Here is a 17,306-nt window from a genome sequence, read left to right as displayed (position 1 = left end):
CCTAGACCCATTACCAGCCTTGGATAAGTGATCTGACTTCTCTGATCTTCCATTTTTGAATGTTTACCCTGGAAAACACTACCAATTTCACTGGGTTAGTGAAGGGGAAAAATGCGACCACGCTCCTAACACAGGGCTGGACGTCAGGAAGCACTGGCCATCTCTCTGCACTGTGGTTGTTAGTCAAGGGAAACACCTTAACACTAAAGGAGTCAAGAAATATACATGCTGGTCTTCAAAAGTCTATCTAAATACCAAAATGATAATACCACAAAAATAAGACAAACTAAATTTACAAAGATCATATGAAAAAATTCTCCAAGGTCTAGTAAATTTTACTACAATTTTTGACAAAGTCTAAGTTCTATCCTGACTTGAGTAGAACAGGTCAAAGATTTCGTTAATGAGACATTTATTACTTCATCTCCCAGTACCTGTAAAACAGAATATATGTTTTAACAAGAATTAACTAATGGTTTCCTAAGAGCCAAGAATGTTCACCAGCATTTTTTATAAAAGTAAAGGACTGGAAACAGGCTAAATGTCCACCGCTATGGAAATACATGAAAAAATTATGTAGCTATAAGAAGAATGAGAGGGGTTTATATATACTAATATGGAATGAAAGAAGACATGCTGTCAAATTTTAAAAATATATATATAATTTATAATATAAGACTTTATGTTAATACAACCAAAGGGGAAAAAAGTATGTCACATACATACATATTTATGCACTTAAATTCATATACAAAGGATCAAAATTATGCAACCAATGGTGAACTCTCAGTTTTACTCTCCATAAATCTGTTATTTCACTATTTCAGTGAGACCACACTTATATATCACTTGTGTAATTTATGAACCTCAAGGAAAGTTAGCCAATAAATACATGAAGCTAAAATCAAATAAAAACAAGTTTTAGAAAGCACATTTTAGTTTACAAAAGAATTTCACAATCCTTTAAATAAATTGTTTAAAATCCTTTAACAGGGGCATCTGTTAAGCATCTAATTCTCGATTTCAGCTCAGGTCGTGATCTCAGGGGTCATGACTTCAACCCCAGGTTGGGCTCATGGAGCCTACTTTAAAAAAAAAAAAAAAAAAGTCCGCTAACATAGTATCTAACTGAATCCCCGTAATAAGTTTCTAGAACTTCAGGTAGTATCCTTATTTTAAAAGTGAGATCAGACTCAAGTATTTGTTAATCCATGGGTAATAAATACAGAGCCCAACAGACACATATTAACCCGACCCTCAGTTCAGTGTTCCAGCCTTCATACAACAGTACCTCCAGAATTAAAAATGCAGGTACAGGACTCTATAAATCTCTGCAGTGCCTCCATTCATGTGAGAGTCCAGAGCCTGGAGGAAAAGGCGTTCCAGCAGGAGCCAAGGATCAGCATTCCAGTCTCAACAACATCACCACTAAGACTTCGTGGTAAATCACACTCTGGAGCAATGATTCTCCAGGGGCTGCACATCAGGTTCAATGGTGATGTTTTAAAATAATCCTAATATTCAGGCACCTGCGTGGCTCAGTTGGTTAAGCGACTGCCTTCAGCTCAGGTTATGATCCTAGAGGCCCAGGATCGAGTCCCACATCGGGCTCCCTGCTCAGCAGGGAGTCTGCTGCTCCCACTAACCTCTCTCCTCTCATGATCTCTCTCATTCTCTCTCTCTCTCAAGTAAATGGATAAAAACTTAAAAAAAAAAAAAAAAAGAAAAGAAAATCCTAGTACTCAAGGCTGACCTCCAGAGATTAGGACTGAATCCGGGTCATTAGTATGTTTATTAACAGCTTCCCAGGTTATTCTAAGATACAGCTTGGTCAAGACCATAGACATCCTTATCTGATAAAATAAAAATAGAAGATATTAAAAATCATTTGTGCTATATGACTTGCAGAGCTGAAACGAGAGATGCATGTTATATGGGAAAGTTTTCTAAAAACAAGAAAACACCTCACAAATGTAAAGGTACTATTATTCATTCAAACATGTACTATATCTTCCATGTGCCGGGTGTGTACGTGGGACAGAGAGAAAGCACGGCTCTCCAGAAGCGGGAGAGCTACCACGTCCTCAGTAACAGCTGAGCAGTGGGACAAGGCACGGCAGAGGCACAAAGCTGGTGGTGACCGGCCCAGCCTTGAGGCCCAGCCTTGGGTGATGGTGGGGAGAGGGCTTGAAAGGCCTGCAGAGGGGCACCTGGGTGGCTCAGTCTGTCAAGCGTCCATCCCTTGATTTCAGATCATGATCTAAGGGTCATGAGATCAAGTGCCATGTGGGGCTCTGCTCAGTGCAGAGTCTGCTTGAGATTCTCTCTCTCTCTCAAATAATAAATACGTATTTAAAAAGAAAGAAGAAGAAGGAAAAAAAAGAAAGGCCTGAACAGAGAAGACCCTTGAGGTAGATCCTCGCGTTTTTTTTGTTTTGTTTTGTTTTTTTAAAGATTATATTTATTTATTTGACAGAGAGAAATCACAAGTAGGCAGAGAGGCAGGCAGAGAGAGAGAGAGGAGGAAGCAGGCTCCCTGCTGAGCAGAGCACCCGATGCGGGACTCGATCCCAGGACCCTGAGATCATGACCTGAGCGAAGGCAGCGGCTTAACCCACTGAGCCACCCAGGCGCCCAGATCCTGGCGTTTTAAACAGAGGGCACATCACACACAGGCAAGTAGTTCAAGACCGCCAGAGGTCCTCCAAGAGCCGGCTCAGGCTCCTGGGGGTCCTTGGGACCCTCTCAGGGGGTCTGTGAGGTTATAACTACTTTGATATTAATGCTAGGACACATCACCACCAAAACCGAGAACCACCCAAGTGTTCTCCAACTGGTAAACAGACAAATGCAGTACATTCATACATCAGAGTAAGACTCAGCAATAAAAAAATATTAGTGATAAAACAAGATGAATGAGTCGCAAATGCACTCTGTTAAATGAAGGGAGCCAGATTTCAAAAGGCCATGGCTGTGTAATTCCACTTAGATGACAGTAGGGAAAAAACACAATGAAAGGACACAGAAAAGGTCAGAGGGTGCTAAGGCTAAGGACAAGGGGACATTTTGGGGTGATGGGGGACATTCTATATCTTCACCGTGTTCACAAAACCATATGCACTTGTCAAAACCCAGAGATGACTCATACACCAAAATGGGTGGATTGCACTGGATAGAAGTTACACCTCAATAAATCTAACTTGTAAAAATAATAGTATGCTATTTGCCTTTTGCTTCTCTTTCTCTCCTAAATGTACACTGTTTGACAAAAGCTCATAACTAATGATGTCATCACTCTCCAACTAAGGGAATGCAAGCTTATATATTCTTACGTTCTAAATTTTTCTCCACTTCAACACAGTAAATAGTGATAGATATAATCAACATAAACACAAAGGTCTCTTGAGGCTTCAACAATTTTAACAGCAGGGCTCCTGAGACCCAGCAGTTTGACAACCACTGCCCTAGGCAATAGGGAGGCCCAGAAGAATTCTAAGCAAAGGGTAACAGCACCTAATCCCACACGGAACAGCCTGCAGCAGATGAGCCAAGAGGTACTATCAAGGCGCCTGGGTGGCTCAGTCACTTAAGTGTCAGACTCTTATTTTCCGCTGAGGTCAGGATCTCAGGGCTGTGAGATGGAGCGCCGTGCCAGGCTCCCTGCTCAGTGTGGAGCCTGCTTGAAAGACTCTCCCTCTCGCTCTGCCCCTCTGTCCCCCACAAATAAATAAAGATAAATCTTAAAAAAAAAAAAATAATAATAAGTTACTACACAGGTCTGACTAAGGCTGAGTACAGGAACAACTGGAAAGGAATGATCTCCACACACCATCTGCAGCTCATTACAAACCCCCGAGCCAGGTTCTCTCCACAGAGTTCTCTTTGTCGGTGTGTTAACGTTTTGCAAACGAATTTCTGACAACTGGTAACATAGTCAGGAGATGAAGCCTGCTACAAGAGCCATCCTACAATGCATTACTGGTACGACTGTGGGATTACTCACTCTTCAAACGATGCCAATAATTTAAAACTGAGTTTTACATATTTTAAACTTGAAAAATAACCACCATGAAGAGGTACAAGAGCTAATATCGGGCGGAGGGGGGATGGCGTTACAGCTCAATACCTCAAAACCAATTAGGAAAACAAGGTAATTGACTAAAAACCAATATTTCAGTTTTCTGAGAATACGCTTTCATTTGTATCCACAAAGACTGTGACAATTCTAACTCAGCACAACACTTTCTATGTAAATATGGTTTTTACTCGATGGAGAGAGAGTGGGTTGTTTCTTTTTGGTCTACAAAGTACCCTCTCCTCCTGAAGAAAACGCCTTTCTAAATACTGGCCCTATACATTCCAAATTATTTCAAGCTCAGAGCTTTTTCTATAATATTCTTATGCCTACAACTGTTTAGTATTGTGGGATGCCAGGGAGGTAGAGAAATTAATCTGATAACAATCTGTCTTTGAACTTAAAGTACTGGAAACCAGAAAGATGACAGCTCAATCGATCAACTATGCGAAGGAAGTAGTAGTTATTAGAAAGATGATTTCCTCCACCCAAAAAAAAGAAATTTACACCACTTTATAAGCCATTTTGAATGAGTGTGCGTATGTGTGCGTGTGTTAACGGCCATCACATATTGCTTCTCTAATAATTTTAAGTAGCCGACCCCACTGATAACTCTTAGGTAATCCCAAACAGGTGGAAACCTGTCTAGAGCAATCAATTTGCTGCCTTTTAGAAAATTCACCTATCCTTCTATTCATGGGAAAGGGGGTAGGAGCCACACCGGACTTTTGCCAAAGCAGCTGTGTATTATGAAAAGATAAAGTCAAATGAGATCCTTACCTGAAAGTGTAGCCCTTCTGATCTACTTCTTATACAGAAATCTTGGGTATTAGGTTTACTGCCATTCACATTCAAAACTGAACCTAAAGATTGAAAGGGGGAAAATAATTAATTTGAAATGCATGCACGATGAAGATAAAAACATCAATTTGATCAAAGATGAAATTTCCATACACTTGTTGAAGCCAAATGGTTTCTGCAGGAAACCTGTTTTCTGTGACTCAAATCCAAAATGGAAAACGTGGGTGGTTCTTCCTGTCTCACCATTAAGAGTCAGCCAATTGGCTGATGAAGTTTTCACACAACTTAAGCTCAAACTCCAGCCTTCCATCTGCTCTAATACCGCCATACCTTCGGGAAATGAAAGAAAAATAAAGGCTTTCTTCAGCCTCAAAGTAAGTCTTTAACAGGTACCTTATTCCATCCAGACTCTGAGTACAAAACTTCAAATCTTCAAAACTTCAAATCCAGGAGATGTGAAAAATAATGAGAGCTGAATCACAAAATAATTGAGGGGCTTTACAGCTGTCTCTGACTCTGCAGCTGTGATTTCGAAGAAAATGACACAAGACTAGCGCTTGGATACTAGACTACAGTCGCTGTGTGACCATGGGCAGGGGCTTCCACCACCCCAGTCAGCTTTCCCGGAGCCGTGCTTTTCCCCACCCACAAGTCCCTCACCATGTGCCAAGACGTGCCTGCCAACAGATACTGTATTTGGGCTCCTACCCATCCAAGCCTGCCAGATTGGGAGAGGAATCCGGTAATTCTGCCGGCCATTTCCGCATGCCCACCTAGAGCTAGTCAACTGGCCAGTGTGACACAGACAACTGAGAACACACACACCACAGCACCCCTTCGAGGAGAAAGACTCTGCATACATGAGACTAGCGTGGGGAGACACTCATGCAGACCCTTCGGCCAAAGGCCTTCTCCCATGTACACCTATGATCTGTGGAAAATCGGCAAATATAAGACCATAAAAATTTAGATGGCTACTTCCACCACTAATACAAGGACTCCGAGAGGCAAACCGCTCAAGACGAGCAATGGTCCAGTTCCTAAAGATGCCAGGCCCAATCTGAACATTCCTCGTGCCCAACGAGTCTGTCTCAAAAATGCTAAGAAGGCTTATGGAGCTCAGGCTACTTAGTGAAGAAAGGGCCTTTTGAGAGCCATCAGTGGATGCCCAGCAGGTCCTTCCAGAGAGACTCCCCTGCAGTCACACAGGAGAACCCAATGGCCAGACTAAAGCAAGGGGCATTGGCTCCCGAAGTATTCATCTCGAAAGAGCTGCTTTGTGGGGAGACGGTGAGACTCGAAATACACACACGGTCTGTACTTTGACATTTTAGGGAGTATGCGTATGAGGCACTAAGCAGATTATGAGCAAATACGTATCATAAGTTTTCCGAGCTGGAAGAGGCTACTCTACCCCATTACCACTGTAAAACCATCATCCTACAGACAAGATGGAAGTCAAAATCTTCTGACTGCCAGGCTGGTGCTCTTCCTATCACACCTTTGTCTTTAATCAGCTGGGGAAAAGATCTTTTGGAGTATATTAAAATCAAGCTACAACTCTGTGGCAGGATAAAAATCTCATTTAACCATGTGTTGCAAAAAAAAGATTAACATAAACGATTAAGAAGCAAAACCTTTAGAGTAATTCCCTACTGGGGAAGGGGGTAAGGCGGGGTTGGCTATCTTTCTCCATACAAATATGATCTAATCTTTAGGGAAAATGTACTTACAAAATTATATACAAAAACCAGCTCTTTTTTAAAAGAAACTCACCACTTCCAAACTTATACCTCCAGCAAAAAAAAAAAAAAAAAGAAAAAAGCCACAAAGCACAATGCCTTACTTCACTTAAACAGAATGTTGAATTGACAAAAATAGCAATCCTTTCTTCCCAAGTTGAGGTTGAAAATATTTTCTAAATAAGGTATTTTCACTGTGCGATAATTAATTTCCTCCATTATAATTAACTTCAGAGCAAATCAAGTAGATTTATTCCCCCATTGTAGTTTTCTTTAAAGCTCCGATATAACACTAACACAGAAACTTCAGGTGATCTTTCATTCTGCTCATTTTCTCCAATTCCAGATGACAATTCTGCAGACTAGCACAAAAATACACATGTTTGGGGGGCCTAGGTCACTCAGACAGCTAACTTAAGATCCCAGAGTCCTGGGATCAAGTTCTGCATCAGGGTCCCTGCTCAGCGGGAAGCCTGCTTGTCCCTCTGCCTGCCGTCCCCATACTTGTGTGCGCTCTCTCTCTCTCTCTTGCTCTGACAAATAAAATATATTTTAAAATATGCATGGCTCTACACATAAAAAGAAGAACGCAACTTGCATAAAATGGAGTATCTGCATGCATTTTTGAAACTTTTAAGATAAAACATAAATCTTGGAACAAATTCCTAAGTGCCCCTAGGTTATCAGAGAGAGGCCTGTCTCTTATTAAGGATACTTCAGTTCTAATTTGGGACCAAAGTTAGTACCAATTCTGCCATGAATTAACTGTGCGGTGTTGGGCGAGTCATTAAACCTTTGGGCTTAAGCTGACATGAAAAGCCAGCATCGTCTATTTCTAAGATATTTTCTAGGTCTCTTAACATCTTCCTGAGACATTAAGGATCATCTTTATGTCCCTTGAATCCTAAAAATCAAATACATCTTTAAATAATAAAAATGAGTGTTTATAAGTTACATTATGCCCCCAGAACTTATTGGGAGGTTACCAGCAGATTAGATAAATGAAAATTTCAGAACATTATGGACTTTATCTGAATTAAATGGATCTCGGTGTCTCGTGTTGTCGTTTCTCTGAGCAAGTGCAGAAATGTGCTTTCACATCTGGATAACTCTGCTGAAGGGTTTTTTCCAACTCTCCCCAGGCCTTAATTCCTTCCTCTTCCCATCCGCTGCCTTAGCACCTTGATTCTCTGAAACCTGACTGTACTTGCCATAATGCTGAAAATGAAAAGCTTTTCTATCAATTGGGTTTAAAACAGCTACCATCCAAATCTGTATCTGTACATTTTTATCACTGAGTAATCTAGATTTTAATGTCTAAAACATTTGTTCCACTGATATCTGAACATTTAGTGACTTTTTTCCATCTGAAGCCAAGTTCCTTCCTTAATGCCAAAGAAGCAAGGAAGTTCCAGAATACTTGATAACACAATGCACAACCTTGGGATAATTCCCTTTCTTTAGGTCCCAACTGGTGATTTTGCCATCCTCCGTGAGTTCGTGAATAAAATAAACATTAGGACTGAGAATCTGGCATTTTACCAGTAGAAATCATAAAGAACAGTTGCTTTTTGCCAAGTTCATTCATTCACACACTGACTATCTCCTACAAGGCAGGCACTATTTATTCTTCATGCTGGGAATACACAAACTGACAAAAGCTTCGCAGAGCTTGCAGTCTGACGGAGGACACACCGGCACAGAGACTATCTGGACATCATACAGACATAACACGCATCCTGTACTCATATGCAGTAAACGTCACATACAAATGACATGGGAGATACATATTGTATATGTATATATACGTATACATCGTATGTGAGAGGAAGGAACAATGTGCTACTGAAAACAGGAGGCCAGGACGGTGCAGTATGGAGACGCCGGCGTGAATGGAGGAAGGTAAACTGTGGGTCAGGGAACAAGACTCAAACCAAAGACTTGAAGGAGCGGAGACATGTGTCAGACTCTAGTTTCCTAGTACTTGTTACCTTGTACTGACTGGGCATGCAACAGCAATACCAAAACAACAGTGTGCGAGCAAATGTATGCCCAGCCCAGAAGAGAGCTGTGCGTAAACCTCCTTCATTTTTGCAGCTCGGTCTACCAAGTGAAACCCACATCTTCAATTAGGCACAATCACTACGTGGTTTTTTTCCTTTCCCAAGTGTTCAATTGAACAAAATTCTTATCTCTGTGACCCATTTTCCTTAAAATTTCCAAGTATTACTTAACGCAGGAAGGAACAACAGTATTACCCAACCACAAACCCACTGAGATGTCCCCACCAGGACTTAAGTCTCGTTATGAGACCCTCATGCCACTGGGGAGAAATCTGTGCTCTCCCAGAGGGGCTGGTGGGGAAAGACCAGGCAGACTGTGAAATCAGGGCCCCTCGGCCCCCAACAAGCTGTCTAACCTTAAGCAAACCTCTTGACCCCCTGGCCTTCGATTTCCTCAACTACAGAATCAGGGCCCTGGACCATGTGATTTCCAAGCCCATCCAGGGCTAGGTCCATTTCAGAGAAAAAGTTAGGTCAATAACCATAACTGAAAAATTGTAGCAATGCTAAGCAGCCATCACAGATCCATACACTTTAATTTGTTCTTCTGAGAACAGTAATGAATTCATCCTGACTCACGCATAAACCCTCAACTCTCTCAAAGCGAAAGATTCACAAGAATGGGTCTGAACTGGTTCACCAAGGACAAAAGAATTCACCAAAAAAAGACAGTATTTTTGTCTCAGTTACATTACCAACACACTCTTACTGGGCTAGTAGGGAAATCCTAAACAAACAAGAGCATCCACCTGCTGGGGTTCCAAATATTCTTTATGCACCCCCCCCACCAAATGTAAAACATGTGTTTTTAAACAGTAGGCTTCCTTCAAAATTCCTTGCAATCCATTAGTCTTCTTACCGAGGTATTATATTTAAAAAGGTGCTGTGATGAACATTTTATTCAGAGAGGCCCAAAATCTACCCTCCCTCTCACCACCATTAACAGCTCCTTCTGTATAAAGCCCACTTTCTCGAAGCAGAATTAATAAAGAAAGCCAATAAACCAACTGCGGACGGAAGAATTCTGTTTCCTGCCTTCTCTGCCCTCTAGTACAGGCAAGGCTTGGGAATCGGTTCTGCCAACCTGGCACCACATGCGACTCCTTCGGAACAGAGTCCCAGCACGTGGGAAAAGCAGCAAGGTGGAAGGATGTGTGGCGTGCACTTTGCTGGCAACGTGGAGTGCTTCGGGCTCTGGCTTCCTGATTTGGAGCATCCTGACCCAGGCAGGGGCAGTAGCCCCTCGGAGGGCCAGTCCCCAGGACCGGCACCCACTTCCAGAAACTCGGCCTCAGGGCTCTTTCTTCAGCCCTCCTGGCGAATTGCTCAGCTGCCTATCACCTCTAAGAAACCCCTTTCTGTTTACACGAACTAGAATAGACCTTAGCATCTGTAACCAAAAACCCTGACCAATTCACGTAGCACATATTCCTTTCATTATTTCCACATACGAGAGCGGAGACTGAAAGACACAAGGAACACACAGAACATTCCACTATAAGTCAAGAGTTGTTTCCAGCCAGGGCTCAAATCCACAATCAACACTCCCAACCTTCCCTTATATGTACCTTCTCATAAATTTCATCACCTCTCCCATGGAAGGAGAAGAAAATGATTTTTGCCTAACTAATTTTCTATCAATAAAGAGTCTGATGACAGTAACTTGGCGAGATATTTGAGAACAGGATACAGTAAACATTGCTTTCCGTACTAGCTCAAGTTTATGGAGAAGCCTGCAGTGTTAGGCAGCACTTTGAGAACATTCCCAAACTGCAGACAAGGTGATCTAATGCTGTGTTGTAATGCCAAAACGATCAGCCCTCTGTGCCAAGGCATAACTTAATTCACAACGCAGCAATGAACTTTTCACTTATTTTCACCCATCCCTCAGGGCAAGATAATCATGTTAAAACTACAGACACATCAGGTAACTAAAATATTACCCTATGACCCAACACCAAAAGCAGACTGGAAATGCCGAGAAGTGATTATGTATGTCAAAAATTCTCTTCTCAGTAGACAGACATTAAGTCGCATAAAATCAGTAGACAAAGATGAGAAAAGTAATCAGTTGTTAGTAATACTGTTCTTTGAAATTGCAGGAGAATCTTACAAAGGACATTTGATATCTCTGAATAATCAAATTACTCTGTACCATCAAACTGCACACAAATATTTCTCAGGTAATACTCAAAGGCAAAACTTTTACATAAACGATCACTTGGCACCAAGAATGACACCGATATTCACTCAGAAGGCGACTCGATGGTCTGCCAAATGGAAGTGGGTACTTGATTCAAAGGAGAGCACAAGTATGCGTCAAGGGAGACTGCAGACAAGTCTACTAACGTTGGTGCCAAGCTCACCATGGCTCACGGATACTCAGAGCGCCTCCAGCTTCCCGACTGCGGCCCCAAACTGCTTTCGTCAAATCCTCTGTAGCACACTTAACTTTAACACTGGTGATGGGGAGAACGGGAATACACAAAAGTCAAAAATAGCTATATTTTTCCCTAAGGATGAGGCAAATCAGCTTGCTCAAGAAAACTCAGAGCTTGGCTCCTTCCAAACAAGATTTTAGAAACAATAATTTCATAGAGCCTCTGGGCAAGGAAGTTACTAAGATGAGTATGGAGCTTTACTATGATAACACGTGCACCATATGTGTCCTTGAGATGCATCTGGCTCGCGCTCTCTCTCTTTTTTTAAGAAATGAAGTATTTCTGGGCTAGAAATGACACGTGGCCTACTTTGAAGGCTTTTTTTCTGGTTTCTCATATTTAGACTCTAACCTCAATCTATTTATTGCAGGTTTAAGGAGGGATACGATGCACATTCATTAATAGTATCAAAGTCAAAAATACATACGTAATATATTGCAGATGAGTGATTCCCAAAGCTAGTGTGCGAAACGATACCTCGACTGTAGGTCCTCAGGGAAGGGGGGGAAGGGAGGGACAAAACACCTTGTTCGTGAGGACTTAATAAAGCCAGCGAAACGGATCCAATTCAAAAGGCTCCTCTTTATTCTGAGACTATGTCCTTTCTATTCTTTTGGCATAAAATGCTGAAAAATATAATTTCTTCAATGTAAATTCAATTAGGTAACATGTACTGTATTATTAATTTCAGAGGTAGAGTTTAGTGACTCACAGGTCTTACGTAACACCCAGCGTCCGTTCCATCACGTACCCACTCTGATGCCCATCCCCCCCGCCGCGCCCCTCCAGCAACCCTCAGTTTGTTCCCTATGGTTAAGGGTCTCTTATGGTTTGTCTTCCTCTCTGATTTCGTCTTATTGTATTTTGCCCTCCCTTTCCCTTTGAGCCTCTGTTTGTTTCTTAAATTCCACATATGCGTGAAGTCATATGATAATTGTCTCTCTGATTCACTTATTTCGAAATGCTGAAAATTTTAAAAAATTAGATCTGTAACCTGTACCTTCTCTATCTCCAACATCCTAACTCCCCTCCTTCCATTGGCTCAGGCAAAAAAAATAAATAAAACCTAAAGCCATCCCTGCCTCCTCTTTCCCCCTCCACATGTCCAGACCGTGAGCATATCCCTTCAGCCTTACTCTCAAAACACATCCATAACAAACCACTTCTCAGCACCACAGTGAAGATATAGGACATTTCCACTGCCCCAAAAAGTGATATCAAAATGGCCAGTAACATATGAAAAGGTCCTCAACTGCCTTGGTCTATGGGGAAATGCAAATTAAAACCACACGGAAGCTCTCTACCACCCACCAGGATAGCTACAGTTCAGCAGCAGGCAATGCCCGGTGTTGCCAAGAATGTGGAGCTCCCAGAGTACGGTGCTGACGGAGAACCATCGGAAAGCGGTTCCTCAGTGTCGACTACAATCAATATACACAAACCCCATGACCCAGCAAGTCCACTTCTAATTACGTCCCCCAGAGACGTCTTCACCAAACACACACACAGAAAAGGCGGCGCTATGCACTCGCCAAGGGCAGGAAACCACTGCGGTGTCATCACACAATGGAATGCTCTACAGCAACAACAATGAACCAGCTACAACCGGAAGGACATGGACGGATCCCACAAACACCACGCTGAATGAAAGAAGCCAGTAACAGAAGAATTTATATTAATTAATAAAGCAGTCATATAAAGCTAACAGGCAAATAATAAGTTATGGAATTAGTAGTCAAGAGGTAATAATTTGGGAAGGGGTGACTGAGCCTCCTGAGGGGCCAATAACATTCTTTTAAAAAAAAAATTCTTTATTGAGAAATTATTTTCTTTTCTTTATTTTCTTTATTTGAAAGAAAGAGTGAGAGAGAACAGGAGCGGAAGGAGAGGCAGAGGGAGCAGGAGAAGCAGACTTCCCACTGAGTAGGAAGCCCTCCCCTACCCGACATGGGACTCGATCCCAGGACCCTGAGATCATGACCTGAGCCCAAGGCAGAGTCTTAATCCACTGAGCCATCCAGGCGCCCCATGGGCTAGTAATATTCTGTTCTTAATCTGAATGCTGATTACACAAATGTATTCACTTTGTAAAAACTTACCCCACCACACCTACCCAGGGGGTACTTTCTGTACCCTTCTATATGTTTTTTATACTATTACATAAAGTTTTGTTTTAATTACCTTTTCAGTAAGGCCTTTTCCGGTGAGGCTTTATGAACATGCCCACCACTACCCAGGATTTTACAACCTTTCCACTCTCCCCACCCCGCCCTTCTTTTTCCTCTTTAGCACTTGTCAGTATCTGAATGCTGTCTATTTTACATACTGGATATATTTTACAAACCAACGTGTTTTTTACACACCAGAAGTTCCATGAACATTCATATTTTTCCCATTTTGCTAAGTAAGTCTAAGTCTCCAATGTCTAGAACCATGCTAGTTAGCGTCCATAGTAGGCACTTCATAAATACTGATTTAAACTTGTTTATTAAGTACACAGGCTTGCTCAATTCAATTATGCTTGTGGATCTGAGCTGTAAATTCTTCACCACCACCATGGTATTCTGAACAATAAGCCAGTTGTGTTCTGTTCTGGCTTCGTTCTTCTCCCCGGGGTTCTTGGGCCTCTTGTCTGCCTGATCATCTGCTGGATACTCCCACTTTTCCTATTCAACTATGAAGCTCTGTCAAGTTTGGGATACAACACTAACTCTCTAAACTCTAGAACATCTTTTTTATGTTTATAAAGGAAGCCTCAGGCTTCATTAACTTGTTTCTTAGCAAAACCCACCCTGTGGACTCATACTGAATTCAGGGCCAAATAAAAGTAACAAAGAAACTTAACTCTATTGAATTTTTTTTTCCTCCACATAAACGTATAAAGCGAGAATTATTCACATCTTATAGTGGGGTCTTTGGTTTCTGGTCCTAAATGAAGGCATCTTGGGGGCTCTCCCCACCCATACCTAGGGCAAGTTTCCCCATTCCAACCCTTGAATTCTTTTTTTTCTTTAAAGTTTGTGTTATGTTTAAGTATCTCTACACCCAATGTGGGCTTGAACCCACAACCCCGACATCGAGAGTCACATGCTCCTCTGACTGAGCCAGCCAGGGGCCCCAACCCTTGAATACCTTCAAGGCAGCGTTTCTCAAACTTCTGTTGCTATGGCTCCCTGAGAAGACTTCTTAGAAATTTTCCTTAATCACAATCCCCCCCAAAATTTTAATACCACACACACACTGTACCTCCACTCAGGTACTAACATACATTGTACTTCAAACATTAAAGAAGAAAATTGCTGTCCTGCCCCAATTTTACTTCCTCCAACATGCGTCTTTTAAAACCTTGCTTCTGTCAACTACACTACCTTACCTTTCTGAGTTTGCTTCACATGGACATCTGTCAAGAATAAAATTCTTTCAGTAAAAGGTAAAAGTTGTAATGCTGAGATCAAGAGTCCCAGGGTCCACTGACTGGCTTGGGCATGCGACTTTTGATCTCAGGATTATGAGTTCAAGCCCCATGGTGGGTGTGGAGCCGACTTTTAAATAAACAAACAAACAAATAATAAGTAAATAAAATAAAAGTTGTAACCCAGAGGAGTACAGAGTCTAAAGGTTTCCCTCCCCGCTGAGGCAAATCCATTAAAACTACTATTTTTAAAGTACACTTCTCAACAAGCAACAAAAGCCACCAAATACACAGTTCGTATTTTCCATCTCGTTCTTAAGGACAGCATTTTGTCAAACTAGACATTTTGTTGAAATCAAAAGATAGCAGTCCCTTAACTAGTAGCCTATCTTACCTTCTTAAAATCTATTTTTAAGAAGAACACACGATTAGCACAAAATGACCTATTTTAGTCTCTCCGAAATCCCTCTAGAATCTGTTCCTTTTCTTGGTCTCCTGGCCTGCGTACTCCCTACCTCCACTCTCGTAAGAGGTGTTCCTTGCCCTAGGTTCAGATTAGGACTTTTTATTTTCCACATTATTAGCGGACTTTTTAAATGCAAATCTGATCTGTCTGCTCCCCGGATATTTTAAATCTTTCCGGAGTTCTTCCCTGCCAATAAGATGAAAGTCCCAACTCCTCAGCATGATATGCAAAGATTTTCACTGTGAGGCCAATCAGTGGCCAGTCACATCTTCCCATTTCTAGAAAGCTTTTCATAATCACTTTACCCAGGAGAGCAGAAATGCTCTTATACCCACACCAGCTGGTACCCGCCCTCCCCACCTCATCCACTCACCCCTGGTCTATTCCTATTTTAGAAGCAAGGTCACCTCTTCAAAGGCTTCCTCTTCTCCCCTTCTCCTTCCCAGGGCCACAAAGCACCTCATAACCAGCTTGGCAGGCACTCTGCATACATTTGGTAATTACTTGCTTCTCTGTATGGGTCTGTCCCGCCCCCCCCCACCTCCGTTGAGCCATTTAAAGGACGCATGCAAGGAAATGCACTAAGAATACTTGCTACAAGCTGATATCCTAAATTGGGAGCCTGACATTCATCTTTGTATTGTAGCACCTGGAGTACCAGGAACCTATGGGAACTGGAAGCCCAGTAAGTATTTTTGACAAGCGAGAATTCTACCACTGAACCGCCAATGCCCAATAAATATTTCTAGAATGACAGAAACTCCGCTGGCTCCAGGTAACCACTACCTCTTTCTCTTAGTGTTACCGAATCACCTGTTTAAACCCAGACTCAATTTCTGCCAGAAATTCACATGCAACTTAATCCAGTTTCCTTTCTTTAGAAAACAGAAACACTGATTTCAGGAGCTTCTCTCACCTTCTCGTTTCTTGAAGTTTCCAACTGGGTTCCTCGAAAATAACTGCAGAGTTTTCAGTATCCTAGGAAACAACTCATTTCAGCCTGGAGATTTTTACCTACTTTAACTGAGTGAGAACACTCTCACTTTGCAGCATCTTTTGTATTCTACCCTTCTCGGTCTGAAAACCACTTTCTTCGCTGGAGAAGACAGCAGGAGGAGTGAAGGACTCTGCATTCCCTCCTTGAAGATTAAACAGTGAGTCTAGCTTCCTTCTTCCTCCTCATCTCGTTGTATAGACTGATCACTAATTTGCGTATACCTTATCTTTATTAAAGCTGAACCCAAATATACTTGATAGCACAGCAAACCCCCCCTTAGACGTATATCCAACAGAAATCCATGCCCATCTGCATCTCAAAGGACATAACAGCCAAAGATCAAAAATGGAAACCCAGATGCTCATCAAGAGTAGGACATATGAACAGTTGTATTTTCACACAATGGAAAACTACAGAGCAATGAAAAGAGAACTACACCTACAAGGAACACATGGATACATTTTACAAGTTAAATGAAAGAAACGAGGCACAAATGAAAACACCCTCTATGATCCCCGTTCTACAAATTTCAAAAATACGTAAAAACCAATCTATGGTGTTAGAAGTGAAGAGTCGTTACCTTTGGGGAAGAAGGAGGCTAGTGATGGCAAAGCTGCATGAGAAGGCTTCTGCGGGCGAGGCATGTTCTCTTTCCTGACCCTGCATGCTGACTACACATGGGTATTCATTTTCTGATGACTGAGCTCTATCTTTACGATGCACCTGCTGTGTGCATACGTATAAAAAGTTTTCTTCAATCATTGTGGTAATTTCAAACCTTTTCCTACAAGTCACGGGTCATTCGAGATATAATCTTTGTAAATATCTGCTGCTCTTCAGTCTGTTCCTTTGTTTGCAGGCTTACGATGCACCCCTTTCTCTTTTCTGCACCACTTCATATGTGGCTTCCCAAGAAAGCAGAAACAAAACCCAGAGAATAGGAGAAAATTTGTTTCAAATCATATTTGGTAAAAACTTTGGATCTAGGATATATAAAAAATTCTTTTTTTTTTAAAGAATTTATATATTTATTTGACAGAGAGAGATCACAAGTAGGCAAAGAGGCAGGCAGAGAGAGAGAGGAGGAAGCAGGCTCCCCGCTGAGCAGAGAGCCCGATGCGGGACTCGATCCCAGGACCCTGGGATCATAACCTAAGCCGAAGGCAGTGGCTTAACCCACTGAACCACCCAGGCGCCCCAAGGATATATAAACAATTCTTAAGACTCAACACTAAAAAGACATAACTTAATTTTTAAATGGGCAGAGGAGGGGCGTCTGGGTCGCTCAATCAGTTAAGCATCTGCCTTC

At 41.9% G+C, this 17,306-nt stretch overlaps 1 protein-coding gene across 9 annotated transcripts in view; it reads right to left on the bottom strand.

Moving 5' to 3' along the window:
* Positions 1-17,306, bottom strand: part of SIPA1L1 (signal induced proliferation associated 1 like 1) — a 363,533-nt gene that overhangs the window by 324,418 nt on the left and 21,809 nt on the right. For all 9 annotated transcript variants that reach the window (XR_014312408.1, XR_014312409.1, XM_082733366.1 and 6 more), the window contains one exon: positions 4,856-4,938. The gene's annotated coding sequence lies outside the window, so the exon portion shown is untranslated. The remainder of the gene's footprint in view (positions 1-4,855; positions 4,939-17,306) is intronic.

Source organism: Mustela nivalis, assembly GCF_964662115.1.
Source record: "Mustela nivalis genome assembly, chromosome: 6".
In the NCBI taxonomy this organism is placed as follows: domain Eukaryota; kingdom Metazoa; phylum Chordata; class Mammalia; order Carnivora; family Mustelidae; genus Mustela; species Mustela nivalis.
The sequence above is the reverse complement of the archived record's forward strand: the minus strand, read 5'-3'. Positions and strand labels throughout refer to the sequence as shown.